The 16,554-nt window shown below is 40.8% G+C and overlaps 1 protein-coding gene across 2 annotated transcripts in view; it reads left to right on the forward strand.

Moving 5' to 3' along the window:
- Nucleotides 1–16,554, forward strand: part of TENM3 (teneurin transmembrane protein 3) — a 2,294,790-nt gene that overhangs the window by 668,695 nt on the left and 1,609,541 nt on the right. For both annotated transcript variants that reach the window (XM_075930244.1, XM_075930245.1), the window contains one exon: nucleotides 9,158–9,211. The gene's annotated coding sequence lies outside the window, so the exon portion shown is untranslated. The remainder of the gene's footprint in view (nucleotides 1–9,157; nucleotides 9,212–16,554) is intronic.

A 16,554-nucleotide genomic window follows, 5' to 3' on the forward strand; every position in this document is an offset into this window, starting at 1 on the left:
CTTTGGTTTTAGGATTTTAAAATATCAGCTGATGAAACAGAAGGATATACTAAATTCAAGAAGCTTAGTGTAATCACAAGAAGAGATGGTGGAGTTTGTAAGTGTAACAAACTACTTACCAATATCTCCAGGCTTAAGGGCTTAGCACAGCTTCACAAACTTATGCAGAATGTGAATTCACTGCAAGGAAAAAAAAACCCTCCTCATATCGTAGTGCCTTAAAACCTGAAAGAAACAATCAGCAGAAGTGAGGATCTCACAACCATAAACTAATATTGAATTAGGAACTCAAATGGCCTTTGAACAAATTCAGACTTCTGTAACATTTTCAAAGACCTTTTACAGAATTGTCTATTGACTTCAGGGTAAACTTTGGTGTTTAGTGACCATTGTGACTACACTAATATTGTTGGGAAAATTTTCACCACTGGAATTTCCTGACTTTAAATGTTTGGTGGCATAATATAAAAGTTGCTAATGTGTGTATTTTAATCATTATCTGGGGCATATTATATGCATGCTCCAAAAGGGAAGACAGGTTATATATAAAATATTTGGTGAGAGCTAGGGACACCAAATTTGGTATGCAGCTTCCTCTTACCATAATTTTCAAGCAAGGCCAAGCTTTGGTTGTGCTAAAAAAATCAGAAGTACCTGGAATGGGACTATTTTCCAGAATATCAAAAGGGAGGGGAAATAGAGGAGGGCTACAATACTGCAAAGTAGCCACTGGAGGCAGCAAGCACAGGTTACAGCTATACTGCAGAATGACCACATTGGATAAACACACCTGCAGCAGAGTGCTCAGATGTGGACGAGGCTCTGTGTGTCACTGGCCACTGCAGAAGCTAAGTGGCCCCCTTGCCTCGAACAGTGAAAGATGGGGGAGCCCTCCACCCACTGGCCCCCCAGTCCTTCCACCTCTAATCCCATGGGACCATCCTGGGGGTCAGGAAGCATAGGCTGGCAAACCCTTGAAGACTTCCCCCCTGCCCCAGAGGACAGGCTACATCCCGGGGGGAGGAGGAGCTGCAGGCCAGGGCCAACTTCCAGACCCTTTCCCCTCCCCCAGACAGGCTGCAGGGGTCCAATGAAGAATCAGTAGCTGGGCAATGCAGCCTTAGGGAGGAGCAACCACCAGATCAGTGCCATCCTCACTACTACTGATGTCCTTGGTATGACCCCGCCCCCCCCCCCCCCCAAATCTCTCATCTCTCAGCCACCTGCCCTGACTCTGGAATCTTGCAGCCCACTACCCCAAGCCCAACATACGCTCAACTTCCTGCCCTGAGTCCCATCATTTAAATAAATCATGTATCCTTTACATTTTTTAAAAAATTGCTTTAGTTAAGAAATGGAGCAATGCCGAGTACATCTGCTAGTTAAAAAGAAACGGGTTGAAATGACATAATGATCTCACATAAAACCTTGTTAAGACTTTTGTCATGACCCTCTATTTTGAACAAAATGATTATAGCATAATTTTACCCATAGAATTATACTTGAGAACTCTGATTACTTTATTGCAATTTGCAGATTTTGCTTTCTATTTCCATATTGACTTTTTTTATATTATTCGTCCCCTTCTGAACTTTGTTCAGTGTACAATCCACTTGAATTCTTTCTTTGATTTTCTTCCAACCATGGAAGATTGATAACATGCACAAGAAAAGAATAAATCCACTAAACTTCATATTTTGTATATTTACAATTAACATAATTCCTCTAAAAAGGAAATTTTGGTAATCTAAAATAAATATTTCCTGGATAGCCTAGATCAGTGTAAAATTTCAATAGTTCCAATTTAATCTTTCCCTGAAAGATAGGAAAGAATTTGTACATCTTTCAGTAGATAATGCATGTGAGCAGATTTAGCATATGTAAAGTTCTGAGTACCTAAGCATTCCCAACAATGAGATGTACAAACTGAATGAGCTCAGCTCAGACTATTGACTCATAGCTCTGACATATCATATGGATATTAGCTTATTAGCAATGGTGCTTGGGGAATTATTTTTGTCAGTAATAAAGGCAATACAAAAGCATATTTGAAGTTAAGACTTTGAAACACTTACATGATATGAAAACACCAATAGATGTAGGCTGGCCAGCAGTGTTCCCACTTAGGTTTCCAGCCATGAGTGGAGTTAGTTTTGTCATGTGCACCAATAATGAAGTCATGTATGGATGTGTGACACCCCAGTGCTTGCCAGTTACTAACCAAAATCCTAGATATTTTATATATAATGAAGGGAAGAATTCTAAAGCAAGGTATAATAAACAAGGTGCATGACTTTAAATATTTAATATGAAAACAAATAAAAATAAAATTAATAATGCACACTTTTTGGGAGCCATTTGTTATCTTATTAAAAAGGGGTCTGCGCTTGTCTTTGCCAAGAATGTGGAATTGAAAGCACTGGGGTCTGAGCTGGCAAGGATTGGATTGGGATGTTGGGATAGATGTTTCAGCCACTGGCTAAATATTATTTTGTATGCACATATTGCTCCCTATAACCCAAAAAACAGGAGTTTTAAAAAAAATACATTTTAATTCTGTTTACCTATGTCAAATCTTTCAGACAATTTGCTTTGCCATTCATCAAAGCTGGTGTGATTTGACTCAGGGAATGGACTTAGGAATAATACCCTGCATATTTTATTCATTTATTTTTATTTCTGTGTAACATGGGTGGATAGCAAGCTTCAGCATTTTAGCACCAAGTTTGTACAGTCTCTTTCTTAGATCTGAATTGCTCTCTCTGTTCTATGGGTGCTTCCTGCCTGGTACTCTGAAGAGAGCCAGGCAGCTGAAGTTACCTGGGGGAAAGGGATGGAGGAGATAGGGAGGTGCCACTTTTACCCAAAGAAGCCCAGCACCTAGGAGAGCTACCTTTCAGAGGAGGGAATTGAGGGGACAGGGAGCTTCCCCCACTCTTATTCAAAGAAGCTTAGCACATGGGGTTGCCTGGGAGGGAAAGAGAGGATAGGGAGACAAAGGAGCTCAGCATATGGGGTTGCCTGGAAGGGGATATGGAACTGGTATAATGCTTGAATTTGCAGGCACACTCACTGCTGACAGCCTAGCTGCCTGTACTGGCTGAGAAGGAGGTGGTGCCACTTCTACAGGCACAGTGATGGCAGCTGGAGCTGCCTGAGAAACTGCACTTTAACCTCTGCCTCCTGACTCCCCTGTTCACTCCCCCACTCCTATTCCCCTCACCAAGCCCATCCGCTTACCTTTTCCCGCTTTCTCCATCTACAAGGTCAGGACTCAGGAGGAGGTAGCTAATTAGTGCAGACATACTGCATGACTCCACTAATGAAGTAGGCAGGTCTTAATTTCTTCCTATGTAGGTGCTCAGTCACCTACTTTATAGGGAACTAATGGTGGCAAGGAATCAGTTTTCAATTGGAATGCCTGGTCAAAAAGGGATCCTGGAAGCTTTGATTGGCAACACCGACTGAGCTGTTTAAGTCCTGTTGCCAGTGCAGCAAGGCTGACGAAGGCTTCCTCCCTGCCCTGATTCAATGTGGCTCCTAGGAAGTGGCTGGCAGGTCCATGGGGCTCCTAGGCATATGGGTAACCTGGGAGGCTCCACACATCATCCCAACCCCAAACATTGTTCCCATAGCTCTCACTATCTGGGAACCACAACCAGTGGAAGTTGCAGCAGTGCCTGTGGGCTGGGAACCACAACCAGTGGAAGTTGCAGCCTCCCTGCCTCCCTCCCCAAGAGCTTTAGGGACCTTCTGGCCAGTTCCCAGGAGCTGCTGTAACTAAGCACCCCTTGGACCACTTCCTGCACCTCAAACTCCTAAGCACTGGCTCTGCCCCCAGCCCTGTGCCCTCTCCCACACCCAAATTCCTCCCATAGCCTGCATCCTCAATCCCTTGTTTCCAGCCCAGAGCCCTCTCCTGAACTCCAAACCTCTAATTCCCAATCTCACCCCAGAGCCATCATCCCCCTGCCTGGTGAAAGTGGAGGAGAGGGGATGGAGGAGAGGGGCAGGACAAAGGCATTTGATTCTGGGCCATTAGAAAGCTGACAACCCTAAACAGAAGTGAGGACTGCTTGCTTAAGTTTTAAGAAGTCTTCCCATGAAAACGTTCCTCCTCATTTAGGGCTTCATTCTGCCACTTTCGTACATCACAACTACTTAATCTGAAAGGGGTCCCACTGGAATCAATGGCACTGTTTTGAAAAGTACAGTTCTGTTTAGTGTGAATAAGTAGCAGAATCAACTCCCTTCTCTAAGGCTTAATTGGCATGACAGTCTACACAGTTGTTGCTCAAATGAAAGGAAACACGTCATCAGCAAGAATGATGCACCCAGGATGATGTAACTTGCTGTGTTTGAGAATTTGATCTTAAAGGCCAATTTGTCATTCCTGAGCCAATTGCAAGTTCTTGTATAATGTGATGCCATCTTGGCTCTCTCTCCTCTCTCCCAGGGCAGGTACATTTTTCTTTATTCATGCATGCATGTCACTTGAAAGCTCAGTAATGTTGCTAGGCCCTTCTTGACAAAATAACCAGCTGCCTCCTTTAAAAGGAAAAGTGCATCTGTTCTGTCAGTCATTTCCTCTCCCTTCTTCCCAATCAGTCAGTCCTCCACCATAGTGATGGATTCAATCTCCTTGCCATTATTAGCTCTTCAAATTCAGAGCTTGGAAGAGTTCCAGGCTGAAGCCTCTCACAAACCCCCTGCAGCTCATCAGTTATATTGCCCCTCAGACGAAGGCCTTTCCAAAGGGTAGCTGCCAAGTTTTGTGCACCAGCATGTCTGACATTTAATGAGAACCTTTTAATTAATTTGCATAATTGCAAAACATGCATATAACCATTAAACTTCAACTTTATGATCATTGTGCCCTGTCTCAAGCAGTGACAGTGGGATAGTCAGCTACTCCAAATTTTTAAGTCTGGTGTGTTTGGATGCTGGCAGGCATATGGGGCCTTTGGCTAGAGAGATGAGTGCAAGAGAGAAGGGAGTGGGTGGATGCTGAAGGGTGTTGAGAACAGGGTTCTGGCATCTGTGGTGGATGGCTATCTGGAATATCATGAGGTGGCCAGGGAAGTTAGAACTGGAACTGAGGGATATCTAGAAGAATAGGTGCTGGGGAACCTGAGGTATTAGGGTAGCTGGAGTTGCGTGTTGGTGTGAGTCAGGGGTAGGGATCCTTTTTTAAGTCAGGGCCACTGGCCCAAAGAAAAAGTCAGGAGCCACACATGTGAGGAGCAAAACAAAAACTGCCCCACACCCTTCACTGATGTGGCCCCTCACTGAGAAGGAGAAGGACTCACTCCCCATGTTCCCCTCACAGACCAGAGCCTTGGGGTGGCCTAAGATAGTAGATTGTGTGCCTCACGGGCAGGATCTGCAGTACCAGTGCCAGCTCCCCAATACTTGTGGGGATGCTGAGCCTCAGGGGCCAGATTCAGGCAAGCCGGAGCTACACTGGACCCCTTGGAGTTAGGTTCCCCTCCACTGGTGTAGGTGATATTGCTTGGATGCTTGGCTTTTTGCAGAAACTGGATGGTGTGGGGGCGAATACCACTGCTAAAGGAAAAGAGATACAGAGGTGGAGTAGGTAGATATGGAGGTGTATGGGTCCTCAACTTGTGCTACTGACTTCCCCACCCCTTCTTCCTGCATGATATCTTGCAAGCAGAGCAGTGAGAGAAGAGCTGGATAGCTGCCTGTTCTTCAGGCACTAGAGTAGCCCTAAATAGCTAAAAAGTGGAATTGAATGTAGATGCCAGCTGCCTGCCTGCCCCTTAGCTGGATGGATGAGACCTGGACATGCAGATCTGTTAAACTGATTACATTTGGCAGCCCTGCTTAAACCACGATTATTTTAAACAGGGAAGGCATTTCAGTTAGGTCAGCAACAGCTATGAATCTGACAGTGTTCACAGGTGCTTTATAGGATACAACATCCTGACTTCTTATTTTTCCTTTAACCCTTATGCTAAAAATTAAAAATGAAAATCCTAATCTTCCATGGAAGGCCACCTAAAAAGGGGAATAAATGAAGTGTATCCTTGGAGAAAGATGCAGAGCCAACAAAGTGTAAAATAAACTACCAGCTAACTTGGCTGGCTTTGAACTTTGTCCTGAGCCATCTTATACCTCTGAAGATCTCTTGTTGCATTTGTGGATTTTTTTTTTAAATCTATGAAGCCACTATATATTCTTCCTTCAATCCCTCTTTAAAAATCACTGCTGCTGGCATTCCTACATTGGCAATATACATATGTCCTGCAACTGCTGCTAATAGTACTCACGCTTATTACCCTGACACTCTTATTATTCTGCCTCCTGCACTTTCTTGTTTGCTCTCATTACCTTTTGCATTGCATCATATTGTTTCTTTGGGGCATGGCCTTCCTTTTTGTTACCTGTGTGTACAGTGCATATCACAATTGGGCCCTTTTCTTTGGTTAGAGCATCTTAGTGCTTGTACCATGAAAATAATTAACATCTAATGACTACAAACAGCTCAACTTAATCCCCAACAGAAATCCCAAATTGTGTTGACTGTAATAGGGTAGCTCAGTTGGTAAGTAGAACTGGAGAGCTGAACCCAGTCCAGGTGCTCACAGTTTGGTCAATTAAGTGGGCAGAGATGCACCTGGTGGCTATAAACAATCAATCAGAAGAAGTGCAAGAGAGCAGCCAGAGATAGAAAATGGTTACTGGTGGAGGGTGAAGGCAGGAGGCCACCAAGAGGGATTGGTGGCTGGTATCATGAAGCCAGGGCCAAAGGGATGGAGGAGTAGCAGAGGGAGATGCATGGTGATTCAGGGCTGCAGCCTAGTTCCAGAGAGCTGAAGGAAGGGGCTAATATGGATATCTCCTCACCTCAAAGAACACTGAATCAGATGTGTGAAACTGGCATGGGGGCAGAGAAGAAAGTTTCCCATTGGTAAGAACAGTTTGCAGTCTAGGTGGCATATGATGAAACTGAGTCTGCTTTGGATTGTGTTTTAGGGGTTTTGTTAAGGATCCTTTAGACTGTTCTGTTGTTAAACCATACTGATGGGCTTAAGGAAAAAGTTGCATGATATTACTGGGGAATGAAAAAGGAAACTGAGGTGTTGAACAACTTGCTGGGCTACCAAGAGGGAGTGCCAAGGAGAGAGCCATATGGTTACATTGATCATGAGCCAAATTATTTTTTTTTCATACCAGTGAACTAGTGCCATTTCTTACAATAGGACCCACTTGTGAGGATAATTATACTTATTCAGAGTTCTGTTGACTGCAGTTGAATTGTATTGGTACAGCTAAGGCCCTTTATCCTTTAAAGAATTATGTATGTTCTGTGTAACCCCACTGAAATCAGTGGCACTACATGTGCATAAAATTAAGCATGTCTCAGTCTTTGTGACCTCAGGGAATAATGACTGGAATTTGGCCTAATTTCTTATGCCTCTTTAGTTATTAGATGCTGTTAAGCTAAAATATAATATAAACCCATTCTAACACAGGATAGAATTAAAATAGTCTTAATGTTCATACTAACTTTCATAAAATGTAGTAAAATATGCTTTTAACTATCTTTGAAATTTTTAGTGGTTAGACTTGCTCTTTTTTTAAATACAATCTTTGTTTTGGTTATTCCGCTGGCAAATAAAGTGAGTTTAACAAATCTATTTATTACAATTTATACTAAACAATAACTTTGGTGTATGAAACATGAAATATTGCATGGTGTGGTGGTTACAATAAAGTGGCATTGAATAGGGTATGGGATGCTTATATAAAAAAGAAATAGAACAGTATTTTCAGTGGAGAAGTGTGTAAAGTTCAGACACATGATCTTTAATTTGTAAATATTTACATTACTTTAGCCCACTAAAGCAATTTGCTTTAAAATAAGATGGCAGGATTAATCAAAATAAATCTAAGTGCTCAGGCCTGGATGTAGTATATTTCACACATACTAACTCCTCCCTTAATATTGCAGTTATGTTCCTGAAATCTCTACTTTAAGGAAAACTGTTATACCACCCCAATTTCCCATTGGAATTCATGTATGTGGCAGGGGAAGGTTATCTTTCAGCATGTAGTGAACAAAGCTGGCAACCAAAATTATAAGGGATCATCGCACAACTTTAAAGAGCATGTGCTCTAATAAATAAGCAAGATAACAATGAAACAATGTTAACTGGGACAATGTTTAGTAAGGAGTTACCGTACCTAACTTCAAGCTTGGGAGAAGTCTCATTGTTTTCAACAGGGCTCATGTTCTTGAAAGGAACCATGTATTCAACTCCTTTGTGGACTAGGGCCTAAGGCCCTGATTTTGAAAATCCCATGCTGGAAGTATTGCTTACTATTGTATAGGCTAGTCAGTGAAGAACACGGTAAAAGTCTGTAATCTGGGGCCTAAGGATAGATTAAAAAAAAAAACCCTCCCCATTCCCAACATAAAATCTTGTCCATTTTTTAAAGAATAAAAATAACTTACAAGCTATGAAATATTGATTTTTTTTTTTCACATTTAAACCCATCCTTGCCAAAAATGGACAGCTAAAGTACTAAAAGAAAATCTGTTCTCATGTTTATTGCTGGATGTGGAATGTGAATATTAAAATCTGTTTTCACAAGACTTCTATCCCAGTTTTGTGGATCAAAGAGATGAGCTTCTTGACTGATATCAATAGAGGTAGGACCACTGACTATCAGCTGAGAATCTGGCCCTAGACAAAGGGTTTTTTTTCCCCCTCATGAATGGTGTTTATAAGAAGTTATGTGTTTTGTCCACATTATAAGTGGCAATGCTTTCTCACTGATTGCTTCTTAAAAGGCTTAAGGGTTTTTTTGTTTTTCATTTTATTGAGGGTTTTTTTTTGTTTGTTTTTTTTTTTTTTTTTTTTTTTTTTTTTTTTTTTTGGAAGTAGCTGAAAATATTTCCATGATCCCTATGACACATTTCAGCTTTTTCTAAGTCGGTACCTGTATTGAGGCATAATTTTCATTTGCTCTGCACTTATGGTTCTTGATTCATGAAAAGAAACTAAAATGGGGACATTATGGTGTTATATTTCTTTCTTATGGGTAGGAGATGATTCTTATTAGCTGTTACAATAAACTTTGAATTGCATTTTAAATTAACATATTCATGTATTTGATTTCTTAACAGGCACTAACTTCAAGCTGCCGTTGTGAATATAGTATCTTCTGCAAGCAAATAACAGTAAGTAGTTGTGTATATTATAACTTAAAAAGATGTTATCTCTGGTTTTTGATTCCCTTATTATGTAAATGTGGTGTGTGTTAAACCTAATGATTATACATTGATCATCCTTTGATTAAATATTTCCATTTGTGCTGCTTATATGACAATCTGAAATTAGGTCAGCAATGTATGGATTACAAAAAGAATAGATACATAAAGTGAAGAGCTGGCCTATCTGTCTCCACTATAGCTGGTGGGACACCAGCAGTTTGCGTTCCCTGACCTAATCTTAAACCCTGTCTTTTATAGGGTGTTACTATATAAAGATCCCCATTTCCAAGGGACGAATACTTTCTTATGGTTAAATTTTTCAGTGTGTTCTCTCTTTCTAATTACTTGTGCAATTTCTTTTGTGGTCCTCCACTTATCTGAATTTAAAAAAGGAATGTCTAATCTGTTTGTTATTACCAACAACTGAAAACCAACAGTTTCTAATGAGTTAAAAACATCTTTCATATCCAATGGGTCACTATTTCCTCCATTACAGAACTCCTCTTTAATAGCAATTGTTCCTTATTGATCACCCAATCCATTACATAAAATATCTGCTGTAACAGGTATTCCTTATTAAACATTGTATTGTTTGTAACCTGCTTCTATAGAAATGTTTAGTACTTTGAAGGGATATTTTCCCTAGATACGTGGATTCTCATAGATTTGGATATGCTGAAGATAACCAGTGTCCCAACACACAATCTCATTTAAAAAAAAAAATCGCAAATACAAAGTTAATCCTGCAGGTTAAGAAGCGCTCTAATCCTGAGAAGTCAAATACATTTATTGCTAACATCATGAGGATTCTGTAGGAGTATTTAATATATTTAATTTTCCACAAAAAGAGGTCTTGGAATGTTATTGTTGACTGACTAAAATGCATTCTTAAAGCCTGTTATGACTGCCTTGTTATGGCTTTTAACAACTCAAAGGTGTGTTTTTTTTTTTTTTTTTTTTTTTTTTTTGTAAGTTTAGTGGATCAGCTGAAGGTCACACAGTGATGAGGTTAAAATAAGTCAGAAATAAAGATTGTCCTTTGCGTACATTGTTTTGATTTAAAAGCATTGTGTAAATATCCCTGAATCTGTCTTGAGCAGGAAAGAGAAATTGTGCAGGCAATCTCTTCAAATGGGGTTTCTCTCATGACCTGCCGTGTGTGAATATAGTCCACTTCAGACTGTTGCATGTCCATGACAAGTTCCTGCTGAGTAACTTTTGTGAAAGATCACCAGCTCTGCATGTGGAAGATGATGATGCTATCAAATGGGAGGGCTCATATGCTGAGAGAGAAGTTTGAAAGGATTTTGAGAGACATTCTTTTATAGGCTTCTCTACTGACTTGCTAAGTAATTTTTTGGGTGGTTGTGGGTGGGTGGTGGAAAATGGAAGCCTTTGTTTCTTCATCTGCAAACTGGGAAAATTATATCTACAACACACATGGATGCATTTCTTTCATAGTTTTTAAAATCTCTAATATATGTAGATTAAAGGTGAATAAATAGGAAGGAATTAACTTTCTCATGGCTGGCTATCTACTGAATACCTGTTAGGTTGTGGGCTTCAGTAGAGGGTGGTTCTTCTCCCCCATCCCCACACAGATCAGGACATAAAATTCCACAGAACTAGGATTACTATTTATGGTGTTATCACAGTTCAGCAGGTGCTAGTATTTTTTTTGTCACTGAGATAAAAGTAGTAACCTACCATAAAAGTTTGAACTGATCATGCCTATAACATTTCCAATTTCATCTGTTACCTCAGTGTTCACATCTGACTGGTCCATGATGCTCACTTGTGAAAATTTAAAAGAACTTTTATATATTCTACCATATGCACTTAAAAGTTGCTTCCATAAATGTCTGCATAGAAACCTCATTACACACTTTCAAAACTCCATTTGCCAACAGAAAACTTGACACACAAGACTGCTGGTCAGTGAATCCACTGCCCATTATGTTGATTAATTGTGACTCCTTTCTTTTTTGCACTCTATCATCTTTCATCTGTTTATAAGCTGTTTGGAGCAAAAAGTGGTCTTTTTGTTCTGTTTATAGTGTGCATAATGAGGTTCTGGTCCACAACTAGCACTCTGAAATGCTAAGAATTCAACTAATAATAAATTTGTATGGTCATGTTCACATAACTAAGGGAAATCTCTTTCCCATAGTAAATGAAATAAAGACCATCTGTATCTTAAGTCATACTCACTTGGTTGATTCCTATCTAAGCTGTGTAATAATTGATTTTTTTTTCTTTGCTGAAAAGCAGCATTGTTAACATGGATTCAAAGTGGTTATAATGCTCTGGGATCCATAATTTCAAGGGTAACTTGCACAAATGGGGGTCATAACTAAAAGCTCTTCAGCTACCAGAGTACCCATTAAACTGTAAGAACACTCAAAAAGCCTTTGGGGGCAGATAAAATAGAAAATGAAGGAGCAAAGGATAGTCTTAAAAGTATCACTTATCCTAAATATCTTCATTTTAGTAATATCTTATTATTTGTATCATCTTCATGTGTAACTTGATTTTTAAGAAACAATGCTGTCCATTTCTTGAAAAAAGGTTGCTGTCTTGATATTTTCAGTTTGTAAGGGGATATAATGCTTGTGCTTTACATAAAGCAATATGTTCTTTCACAATAAAATATATTTAGGTGGCTTCACTGAAGTTCAGGTTCCAATAGAGCTAAAATTATTTTCTAGTTCTCTCTTCTGGCCTTTGCAATGCAAATATCTGGCTTAGATGTAGGTAAGCCAAATAGCAGGGACTGTATTTAGCCATCCTTAGAGTAATGACTTGGGGATATGACAACTCCGGAGGAATAACTTCATGGGATTCCAAAATTTGCCATTGTACTATTTCTGAGGAGATAATAAAGCTAATGTGGGAGGTAGGAAGAGAAGTGGTTTGCAATTCCCTCTAGACAATCAAATCTCTAAATGTCAGAAGTTAAATGAGTCCAATGGTGGTAAGCTGGACTAAATGCAACTATGATAACATTTAACCAGTAAAAAACAGGACTATGTAGCACTTTAAAGACTAACAAGATGGCTTACTAGGTGATGAGCTTTCATGGGCTAGACCCACTTCCTCAGATCAAATTGTGGAAGAAAATTGTCACAACCATCTATACCAAAGGATACAATCAAAAAAATGAACACATATGAAAATGACAATCACATTTCAGAACAGAAGGGGGATGAGGAGGGGAGGTAAATGTCTGTGTGCTAATAATATTAGAGGTGATAATTGGGGAAGCTATCTTTGTAACTAGTATGAGAACTAATGTCTTTGTTTAGACCTAGGTGATAAGTGTTGAATTTAAGTATGAATGACAGTTCAGAGGATTCTCTTTCAAGTCTGGTGTGAAAAGGTCTTTGAAGCAGGATGCAGGTAATCAAATCATTGAGACAATGCCCTTTCTGGTTGAAATGGCAAGAAACTGTTTTTTCTTTGTGATCCTGTCTAATACCTGTCTTGTGGGCACTGATTCTTTGAAGTGTCTGAGACATTTGTCCAATGTACAAAGCAGACGAACACTTTTGGCACAAATTATATTTCTGGATGAGCAGGAATGTGTTCTTGATCTTATAACTCAATTGATTAGGTCCAATAATGGTATCAGCAGAGTGAATATGCGGACAAAGCTGGCAACGGGGTTTGTTGCAAGGGAAGGTTCCAGGGTTGGTATTAGTGTGGTATGTCCTGAGGTGGTTGGTAAGCATCATCTTGAGGTTAGGTGGTTGCCTATAGGAGACTAGGGGTCTGTAACTAATTAAAGAGGGTAGGTGAGGGGACCACTGCATTCCAGCCGCACTGAAGTAACTCCTGGGCTGGAGTGCCCTTCCCACTATGGAGAACCCCTGGCTGGCTGGAGAACCCCTACTTTGTGGTGGGCCCCATGGGGCTGCAACAGCTTCCTGCCTACAGCAGGTGGGGAGCTGCTCCAGCCCCCAGTGGATAACTGGGACTGATCAATCATTCACATACCTAGCATGAAGCCATAGGAGTCCAGGATAAGTGAGTCTCAGAAATGCATTGGGCTTCAGTTTGAGGGAAAGTAAATCCAACAAAAAATTAAGGCAGTTTTATGTAGGCAGTAATGTAAAATATTGCTTCTTGTTCAGCATTCAAATATGTGAAAAGTTATGCAGACTATATAACAAAACAGTTTTAACACCACCTCAGCAATTATCCAGGTAACAATGCCTGCAGTATCAGTATTGTAAATAGCATATTTCAAGATAAATCAATATAGTGCTACCTCAGCATTTCTAAAAGTCTCTATGATTACTAGGGCACTGACTGGGAGAGGAAAACGTGTGGAAGGTAATTAGAATGACCTTACACTATTGAGCTGCTGAATGGTGCTGGATCATTGTTCAGTACTGACAGTTGTTCTATAGGACTGTGCATATTAGCACAGTATTCATACGGCTATCAACACCAGCAGCAAGAATCTAAATAGTAGACCAGTCCTTCCATTTGAGTACAATGTTTGGCTCTGAGTCTTAAGAGAAATTAAAGATACGTTGCTTTGTGTTAAATTTCTATTTTTCTTGCTCTCTCTTTTTTTTTTTTTTTTTTTTTTTTTTTTCCTTTGGTGCTATAAGGTTTTTAAAGCTGTACATTTGTATTAGAGCATGTTAGGCCATCTGTATATTAAGGTCTTATTTAGAGATAGGTATGCTGCTTCCCCTAAGCTTTTGTGTCTAGGTTGTTCATCTGTCCTGTGTGGTGTTAAAAGTAATATTTGTCTGTGTTGCTTTTTAACATAGTTTCATGGTTGGTCCATTTTTCCTCAAGCCTGTAGAATGTATTGTATTTTGAAAAATGTGATTAAGCAGCTTGTGCAACACCAGTGATTTTTTTTTCCAAACATTAATTCACCTTCACATTTTCTATGTGTGTGCTCTTTGCTCTTATGAGTGCATGTTTTCAGCATTATGGGTGTAGTGAGGTGAAATGACACATTTTGTCTGTATGAAATAAGTACAGTGCTGAACCCTGGAACCTCTCTAGGAATGCGAATTGTGTTCTGTTGCTAGTTCTGCCGCTAACTGTACTATGTGACCTTGGGTAAGTCTCAAAGGCTCAATTTTCAAAGGTGGCTTAATTTGGAATACCTTCATGTGTTGGGTAGACATCTTCAATGCATTTAAGTCTTTCAAAGTTGGGTACTCAAACTGTAGCAGCGAAATTTGTGGACACTTTTTCCTTTAACTTCTCAGGACCTCCAATTGTAATCAGGGTGATTGTTCAGTGTTTATAAAATGCTGTAGAATTTTTGGGTGGAAGGTGCTCGTAGTGGGGTGGAATGGCCACCCAATGACCCTGAAGAGGAAATTCCCCTTCACAGCCAAGGGATATAAAAAGACTTCCTGCAAGGCCAGTGGGAAGCTGGCCAGAGGTACTTTCTCCCCAGCCAGTAAGGGAGCCAGAGGTCTTCACCTCCCTGACAGCTGAGGAGCCAGCAGCCTCCTGACCCATGGATGAATGGCAGCCAGTGGAGTTGGACAACTGGCTTGGGCCTCCCGTCCCTCACCATGCAGGCTTGATGTTGTGATGAGAAGACGCTGACCCTTGCCGCCCAGAGGACCTTCCAGGGGACCGGGTACAAGGGATGGATGGGAGAGCTGGCCCAGGAGTAGCCAACCTTGGTCTGGCCGGTAGTCAGTGGGTTGCAGAGAGGATACCTCAGTGCAACAGGTCAGTGAGTTTTGGCCTGAATCCCTACTGACCTGGCTGCTGAGAACCAGCTGCTATTATGGCCCTGGGCCGGGGTGTGGTGGTGAAGGGAAAGCCTGCCCCCACCCCTTAATTGGGTAGTAGTCTCTCCTCCAGTGGCTTGCAGCCAGAGACAAGTGCCTAAACCTTTCCTGAGCAAGGAGACAGATTACATACCTGGGTGTACTGACTGTGGCCGGGTTGGTTTGTCCTGGGGGAAGCCCTTGCCCTGTCCCAGGGTTGGGCTACTCATTGTCTGCTTACAAAATTCTTATGTATTGCAGCCCCTGCCTCTTGTTAGGGCTGGGCTACTGACTGTTTGCTTAGACTGCTTGACTGTTGCAGACTCTACCCTGGATTAGAGCCAGGCTCCTGACTGCTTAAGGGCTGCAGCGAACAGTGGGTGGGAGCAGCCACCCACTAAGCCCAAGGGGCATACCCTTCACTCCCTGGGGAGCACCCCCAATGGGTTACAGTGCTGTTTGAAAATTATCATGCAGGTTTCATGTTTTCAAAATGATACAACAGTAATTGCAATTTGGCATATTTTTAGTTCTTCTCTAAAGATGGAGAATTGCAGTACTTAGATTTTTTGAACCAAGATTTTCGGGGGGGGGGGGGTATTGAAAATTCTGACTTTGTGAAACTTTTGACTTTGAAACTTTTAAGTGCCATTCAGTTCAAGTTTGTGTGGTGTATCTCATCTTAGCCTGAGGAATGAGACAATATCTATCTGAGTTCTACTGACCTGCACTGATGTCTAAATCTGATCTTCTTTCTCTTTCAGTAGGATAGTTCTAGGGGAAAAAGTTAAAATGTTTCATACACAAAAATTAACTTTCACTGGGACACAGATGAATAGTCAGCTATTATTGTTAATCTTAGTGACATGGCTTACCTAGTATGATAAAAGCTGGAAAGGGGATGTTGTATTTAAAGAATTGCATGGGATCTTTTTTCAGGGGGATGAGGCAAAACGCCATATATCATGTTATGCATATAATATACCTCTCTGTCTTGTTGCTTAGTTACCAACTTGTTGTTCCCTTTAACTCACTGGCCAGGTGAGCATGTTGGAGGGGAAGGAGCTGGGCTTCTATCAGTCTGGACCGATGCTCTGATGTGGACAGAGCACCCATCTTTTTATAAAGTTATAAAGTTTTGCACCCATCTTTTTATGTTTTAGTTGATTAGATTTTATGCTGTCCCACTGCCCCAGGACACTTGATGACCATGAGTCATCAGTTATCTGAAGTCCCATCTGCTGTTGAAACTGGAGAAGTGGGTTGTACCCACAGAAGTCCATGATACCAATGTTTTGTTAGCCTTTAAGGTGGTGTTAAACAACAAATAGTTTCTTCAGAAGAGTAGAGCAAGAGGAACAGAAACAAGACAGGGTTAGGAGAATACAAAACCTGACAACTATAGTGTCCGTGCCAAATGAGACTAATAGAGTGGGCTGTAAGTGTAACTAGCCTTCATATGTAAATTTGACACCTTCGGGCAGGGACTGAACAAATACATTAGCTGGATAAGAGGTTACTTTCTAATGAACCAGAAGTTCAATGACTGTCTAG

This window comes from Pelodiscus sinensis, chromosome 5 (assembly GCF_049634645.1).
Source record: "Pelodiscus sinensis isolate JC-2024 chromosome 5, ASM4963464v1, whole genome shotgun sequence".
Taxonomy (NCBI): Eukaryota; Metazoa; Chordata; order Testudines; family Trionychidae; genus Pelodiscus; species Pelodiscus sinensis.